Source organism: Etheostoma cragini, chromosome 13 (assembly GCF_013103735.1).
Source record: "Etheostoma cragini isolate CJK2018 chromosome 13, CSU_Ecrag_1.0, whole genome shotgun sequence".
In the NCBI taxonomy this organism is placed as follows: Eukaryota; Metazoa; Chordata; class Actinopteri; order Perciformes; family Percidae; genus Etheostoma; species Etheostoma cragini.
Window position 1 is genome coordinate 19,507,134 of NC_048419.1, and position 7,457 is coordinate 19,514,590.

Below are 7,457 nucleotides of genomic sequence, written 5' to 3' on the forward strand. Positions count from 1 at the left end.
TTATATATTATTAAATATCCTACTGAAGTACAGGAAGACAAACAGTATTAAATGATGAGCTCAGGCTGGCTGCATGCATTAAAACATGACTTCTGTGAGAGAAAAGAACAGAGCTGAGAGAATAAAAGGACAACACACACCAAGATAACATTCTTTGCCTGGTACTACAATCATTGCCATTCAAATTTACATTGAAGGTCCTCTGTTCCGACCACCCTTCTTCAGTGTTCATGTACCAAAGCTTTTGTGTGCATCAACACGGACCTCTGAACTCACCGTGGGGACAGGCGACAGAGACCGCCAAAAAAACAGATTCACTCTGATTTTTCTCTTTCACAGTTATGATTTAAACATAAAATCCCCACATGAGGATATTTCTGTACCAGAATAGAGATGAATATTCATGCATCCTTGGTATATCTGTTGGAGTGGAGCTCATCAAAATGTGTCAGTAATTAATCTAATAAGCTAAAACATGACTTTACTGGACAGTACATTAATTCTTTCCTTATCTTCTTCTTTTTTTTAACAGAGTGAAGCAGCAGCCATGGCCTGATTATTATTATTCAGAAGGATATTATTCATCATTTTAAATCATTAAAGCTTTTAGATGAATACAGATGAGGAAAGCCCTGTGAAACTGCATTTAAATGCTGCCAGTTCTGACAGGGATGAAATACACCGTAAAAAAAAGAAAAAGAAAACATGCCCATCTTGACAACTAATTTACTACTGCTTGCTGCACTTTAAAGACATTTCCAAAATCAAGTCAAGACTGGCTTGTTCTGTTTCCAGAGCAAACTGACTTTGCAAATGTAAGTCTTAACAAGTCCCAAAGTGTCTGGTGTGATAGTTATGACTACGTCATTTTGCTTGTTAAAACTGAATCTTTTGCAGTGCCTTTCCCTAGTTGCTTGTTTAGGGGTAGGGCGCATGTGTCATATGTCCCACTTAACAGTTTTAATTAATGATGCAAACATCATTAGCACTTAGGGTTTGAAATAGAAAGCTTTGCCCCTAGCGTCCAATGAAGTTAGACAAATATCCCCAGTTAACTCCTGTAGGAATTCCTTCTCTTGTTTTTTAAATAATTCTCTTTATTTCCCCCCTTGTACCTCTTTCTCTTCCCACTTACTGTTTCACTGTAACATATCGGGAATGATTGAAATGAAGCAATGTTTCATTATTAATTTGATGTAAAAGCTTTGTCAATTCCAAGTAACCTAAAAAAAAAAAAAAAATCACTAAAAAGGATAAGGCTGGCAATTATTCACATTTTGTAAAACTAAATACATCCTAAAACTAACAATGACTTGATCCTTGTCTTAGTCCTCTGTACAATAGACCGCAATTGGTGTCATAAAATATTCAACACACATCAGTAATTACCTCCATTATGATGAACCTGGCCACTGTATTTTGAGATACTTTCATATACACCATTAGTGTTGAAAGTTGTCCCCACTACGTATGTGATTTGCTTCTTTCTGGATACTGTTTCTGAAACACTATTGTTCTAGGAAATGACTTGATGAAAATATATATCTGTGAACCATTTTAAAGATGTATGTTTTTTAGTAATGAAAACAATCCAAACAATGATAAAGGTTAATATCCACATCTTCACTTTCTATCCTCACATGTTAAATGAAGAAATTCTTTTCAACCGAGGCCATGTGAGTAGACTGTTCAATACAAGTTCCATTAATTCACATTTTAAGGCAAAGTTAACAGTTTAAACTGTATGTTTTGAAGACGAACTCACTCAAAATGTTTTACAGTGTTGTTTATTTCTCTCCTCCCCTGCGTTTACCCTCCTCCCCCCCACCCTACTATTTATGTGACACTCAAGCAGCTCCATTACTACAGGTCAAGGCACTGTGCAGGGAAAGAGAGATTAACTCTGGGCAATTAGAGAAGTGAAATTCCCTGGCAATATTTACCATCCCGCCCTCAGTCTTGTTCTTGGGCCCAGCTAGTGAAATATGGATGCACATTCAATATTTAACACAAGGACATCAAAGTGGGTCAAAAACGTAATGCCGGGAAAAATGAAGAAAAATTAGGCGTTTTCCAATGGTGGGAGCAGACATTACTTTTGGGGGCGCAAAAAATGTGCAATTTGCTTGACATTTCCTGTCAGTGTCTTAGTTTTTCTCAGGGCAGTAGCTGAAAATCCAGGATTCATAAATATTTTCATTAACATTTTTCTTGGAGAAACTTTTTAAAAACAGATAACTGTCAATCCAGCGAACGTACACAATAACACAAAACAATGAACAAAATGTTTTCCAATATGCAAGCTGCCTGGGATATGTTCAAAGACAACTTTCTTTTTTTTGTGTAGGAAGTGCAATATCTCCTTAACCTTAATCACGTGTTGTAGGTGCCTAAACATAACTGTAAAAATGTCAAAAAGTCTTTCAGTTGCTATGAGCAAAACAGTAAACATTTTATTGATTCGTTCTGTCTAAACAATTTGCAATTTCCCATATACGTAATCCAGGCAGCATTCAGCATTTTTCTAATGTTCCAATCAGAAATCAGCAAATGATCTAGCCGTGGTATGAGCCCCAAACTACACACCTGATCAAGACACTACTTTTACAAGGCTTTGCAGGTTAACTTCAGTTTCCCAATTAGGGTATGATAATTCTTAATAGATATTTAGACACAACCTAATTACTAGTTACAACTGATTGGTTAAACACAGCTCATTTAGTTAATTATGTCACCTGAATGAGATGATCAAGTGTGGGTATACCTGGGAGAGTTAGGACATTTTAAGGGCTTGGGGACGCCAGGAGCAGGTTTAAGAACTACTGTTGTACATGATGTCTGGTAAAATAATTAAACATACAACAACACCAGCATTTAATTCTTGATAGAACCCTAATTCTTAACATCACCACAGACACAAACACAGAAGAAGTCAATATACCATCTGGTGCCCATTATGGTTAACTCCATTTTTTGTCGATTGCTAAACGACAGTGGTCACAACTGAAGCCACATTTGCAAAACTCTAACCACAGTCTGCATTACCAACAGTCACCGGAGCTAAACAGTTCACATCACCTGTAAGCAACAAAACTCTTCACACGTCTCAAAACAGGCTCAGTGCGGCAAAAAACACAGAACAATCCTCATGGAGAAAGACCCCACTGTCACTCAGAACAGAGTGTAGACACTAGCATCAAACACCACTACACAAATAAGAAAGCTTTCATCCTTAAAGTCTGAATAATGTAAGTGACTTCACAGTAATCAATATTGTCTTTGAAAAAAAAAAAAAGAGTAAAATTCTTTCACATTATTTTTTATTTTATAACATACCAGCATTTACTGTTTGTAAACAAGGTAGGAAAATCTGCTGTTTGCTTCAATAGATATATTGGTTTATTTTGTCTGTAGTAATTTATGAAATTACTGGGAAAAAAACATAATAGTAACGAAGAATGGTTTGACTATTCTTGCCTCTCTCAGCGTCAAGCGACAAGTTTTCGTCATCCCATTGACATCCTGACTCGCCATGCACCTGCATCATCTCTAGTTACAAGGGAATGTGGTGTTTCTGTTACTTCCACCTCCATTACTTTCTGAAAAACAGTAAGTATGCAGTTTTACAGTAGTAAAAGTAGGGCTTTTTCATTTTTTTTCATAGCTCTGTACATGGAACTTCAGACATCTTACTTGGACATATTGCTCTTTTACTTGTTTCTCTCAATCGGTACAGTGGATAACTGTTTCATTCTTATTTGGGGTTTCTTCATTTACAAAAAAGACTTTGAGGTTTTCCTATATATACACACAGTATATGTTCACTAACAAGTCTAAAACCTCATCTTAGGCTTTAAGCTGAAATTGCAACAGCAGTGTTTGAAATGCACCAGGCTGAAATCCATTGTTTTGAATGTATGGTAGTTTTGACAGCAGTGTTTTAGCATTTGAACAAAGTGCTGTCAATCCACATTGTTGTGTGTGCAGGTTATAGTTAAAGCCATGGGATAAGTGTGTTAAATTTTGAAAACTGTGTTCAAGCAATCAAAAATGAACTAGAGTTTGGTTGACATGAACTGCTGTTGGGCATGCTGTAGTTGGAGTTCTGCACATTTGGCTCCAGATGTACCCGCTGTTGTTTAGCAATCAAAACAAACTGTAAAAGCCATGGTGATGGACTCTTAACACTGTTCCACCATTTCTAATGATTAGCTGAAGGTTGGTGCTACATCCTGAAATTGGATAGAATATATTAAGCTGTAAGCTGTGACAAGTTTATTTGTGGATCACTTACACTGCAGGAGTTTTCTCTGCCACTCTCTTTCCCTGTTCTTCTCTCCCTCCCTCATTCTTTCTCTTGTCCTCAGCAATTATTTTGCCTCCTTTGAAAGTGTTATGATGAAACAGTTCTTGGAGTGACGACATGACAGGGAATGCTCAAAGGAAGTACTCTTCAATGTAAAAAGGCAAATTCTAACGCTGTGTCTGTGTGTGTTTGTAGGGGGGGGGGACATTTTTCAACCGTAAATCTGAACACACTGCAGCTGGTGTGAATAGTTCTTTTCCCTGCAGTTGTAATGTGTAATGTCACAGCAGGAAAATCCAAGTATTACTTTACTTATATTTACTTATAACATTAACATTGATTATGATTCAGTTCCAATTATGGTGTGTCAGTCATGTCAGTGTGCAGAAATACCATTACTGACATTCTTACAAGCACCTCTGCTTGTCACAATTCCTTCTGAGAGAAAAGATAGGAAACAAGTAAAGAAATATTTCCCTGTAAAGCCATTCCAAGCCAGGGGTACTTCTGCAGTTGCTGGGGGTACGTGGAAAGATTGGAGTGAAGTTCAACTACCTAAAAAAAATTATGATTTAATTAAAACAAATATATCCACACATTAACATTGAGTCAGCTGTAAAACCATTATGTGTTGCAGTCCTAAGAGTTTGTAAAATAAATCAGACTAATTAGCAAGCGCAAATAGAAGTTTAAACAAGTAGTTAAAAGTAATAAATAAACTGTTTAAATGGTTAGCTAAAATAGTAACGGATAAATGGTTGAAACATTCAGCTTCACTCCGAGTAGGCTAATATTAGTATGATTGTTGACCAAACCAACCTAAATTTTAATACGTTTTTTTAAATCAAGGCTGAAGACCTTTCTTTTTAATGTTGCCTTTCTTTAGGCGTTTAATTTCTTGTACGGCACTGTAACTTTTTATTCTTGTGTTTTTATCTGTTTTTATTTTTTAACTGCTTACTCTTGTGTTTTATCTGTGTTTATTTTTTTAACTGTTTTTGTGTAAAGCACTTTCAATTGCCCTGTTGCTGAATTGTGTTATACAAAGAAAGCGGCCTCGCCTTGTATTAAGATCTTAAGATCTGTAGCACCTGAGAAAGCGACTGACACTGCTTTCCACCAGATAAACATTTAACCTTGTGCAGTGAATTTGTTTTTGTTTGTATATGGGGGGGGGGTATGATCCTTGATTGTGTAACCTCATGTAACGTTTCTTTGCAGTTGCTAAATTACATACACCCTGTTCAAAGCAATGCATACTTCAGCATGCTAGAGAGTTTTGTGATTTGTGTTTGTAAGGTTGGGAGCCCCTGCAACCCAATCCCCAGCAAGAACAACCTGAAGCCAATTTTCTTGATTACCTCTGTGTTCCTGTAGCTTTTCTGCTGTGGCTTGTAGTGGCATTTTGAGTATGTGAGTCCAGAGATTCTGCAGACAGCTACAACAATCAGAAGCAATGTCAAGTGTGTAGAAATATCACTGTGTATTACTGTGTAATAGTACAAAAAGCTGCTTACACTTGAAAAGTGTGAAAAAGCAGCTGTAATGATAGCTCACAACAGAAATTAATCAATCCTCAGAAACTTTGAAGGCTGGGCCGGTTTGACATCCATCAGCATCATGTGTAAAACAATGTCTTTTTCTTGTGTACTAACTGCTAAATTTGTGACGTGATAGTTCTGTTCCAAAACCATGCTGTATACTTATATAATACAATATGCACTGGTCTTCTAGACTTCTTCATCTAAATCAACTGTTTTGGCCGCAAATAAATACAAATAATTTGAATTAGATTAACAGAAAAACATAGAAAGACAACAAATCAAATTGCACTGTGCAGTTTGCATTGCGTTGTGGATCAGTCTTCTCTTTCTGTACACTGTTCATACCCCACAGAGAACTTATGCAAAATAACCCCAACTGTTTGTAAAACAGAAATTATGAAAATGTTCTGTGATGACATTATTTTACAACGATGAACTACACTCTGTTCCACCATGTGTATAGTATGTTCCATCCTGCCAGTCTAATCCTTTTAGCTCTCTGAACTTCTTACCCACTGGAACAGATCATTTCTTGCCCACAAAATGTAGTGCGCATGCAGCGGCGCACTATCTGCCCATAGCCGTGTAAGCTCACATAGGCGTCCACGATGCGTACCCCACGCTGTTTGCCCCAGAAGATGGAATTACGCAGACAGGCATGGAGCGCTCCAAATGTGGGAAGAGGTGAATCATAATGCTGTTTACACGCACACTACACTGCTGCTGCTTCTGCCGCTGCTGCCACCACCTCACCACACTAAAGATGAACTTAATCTCATGTCACAACTGCAGTGGAAATGTAGCTTCCAGAAAGCTTATCCTGACAGAGGATTTTTTTTTAAAGAAGAGGGGTGGGGGGAAGAAAAAGTGTATGAGACCTTTTTAAAGTAACTGTATCAAGGGTAAAGTGAATTCCCTCCCAAAATAAAAAGCATGTAGATAGTGCTGCGCAGAGGGGGGCTGGGCAAATGCAGGATATTTTCTTTGTGTGCAACTGTCTTTGTCTCACTGGGTCTCTTTTGTTCAGTGGAGATATAGACTCCTGTTTCCTGAATTAGCATATATATTTCTACATAACGAAAGCCTAAATCCAAGTTGCTGGCCGTTGGCCTCTTGAAGGCACCATGTTTTCGGACCATGAATAATCTAATCACTGCTGGGTAATGACACAGCGTTTGTTCACTGGTCAGTCGTCTTTGCTTGTCTAACAGTGCTCTCCCCAAAAGTCCTCTTCTTTTCCTCTCATGCTCCTGCTCGTTCATTTTCTCCCAATTTTGCTTCCATATCCTTCCTTTTCGCTTTACTCTCCATACACTTCCATTTCTGAGTTCCCCTTCTATCCCACAGCTTAGACCTCTTCTACGTTCTCATCTTTTTACCATCACCAATTTTAAGGTGGCCGACAGAGCAAACGCTCTGTAACTTAAGAAAACACATGCAAACAAACAAAACACAAGCAAATTAGGAAAACATTAATTAATTAATTCAACAACTGATGCGCTGCATGTAGCAAACGCTCTGCAAATACACACAACACAATATAGAAACAATTAAAAAAAGAAAAGCACACAAACCCCCCAAAAAAACCTGCATTGTGTGTATTTGCA

General features: G+C 37.6%; 1 long non-coding RNA gene across 1 annotated transcript in view; it reads right to left on the bottom strand.

Moving 5' to 3' along the window:
* The window catches only part of LOC117955942, a 12,083-nt gene extending 8,993 nt beyond the window's left edge, over positions 1 to 3,090 (bottom strand). The window contains exon 1 of the long non-coding RNA XR_004659164.1: positions 2,966 to 3,090. This is a non-coding gene — a long non-coding RNA (uncharacterized LOC117955942). The remainder of the gene's footprint in view (positions 1 to 2,965) is intronic.
* Positions 3,091 to 7,457: the final 4,367 nt, after the last annotated feature.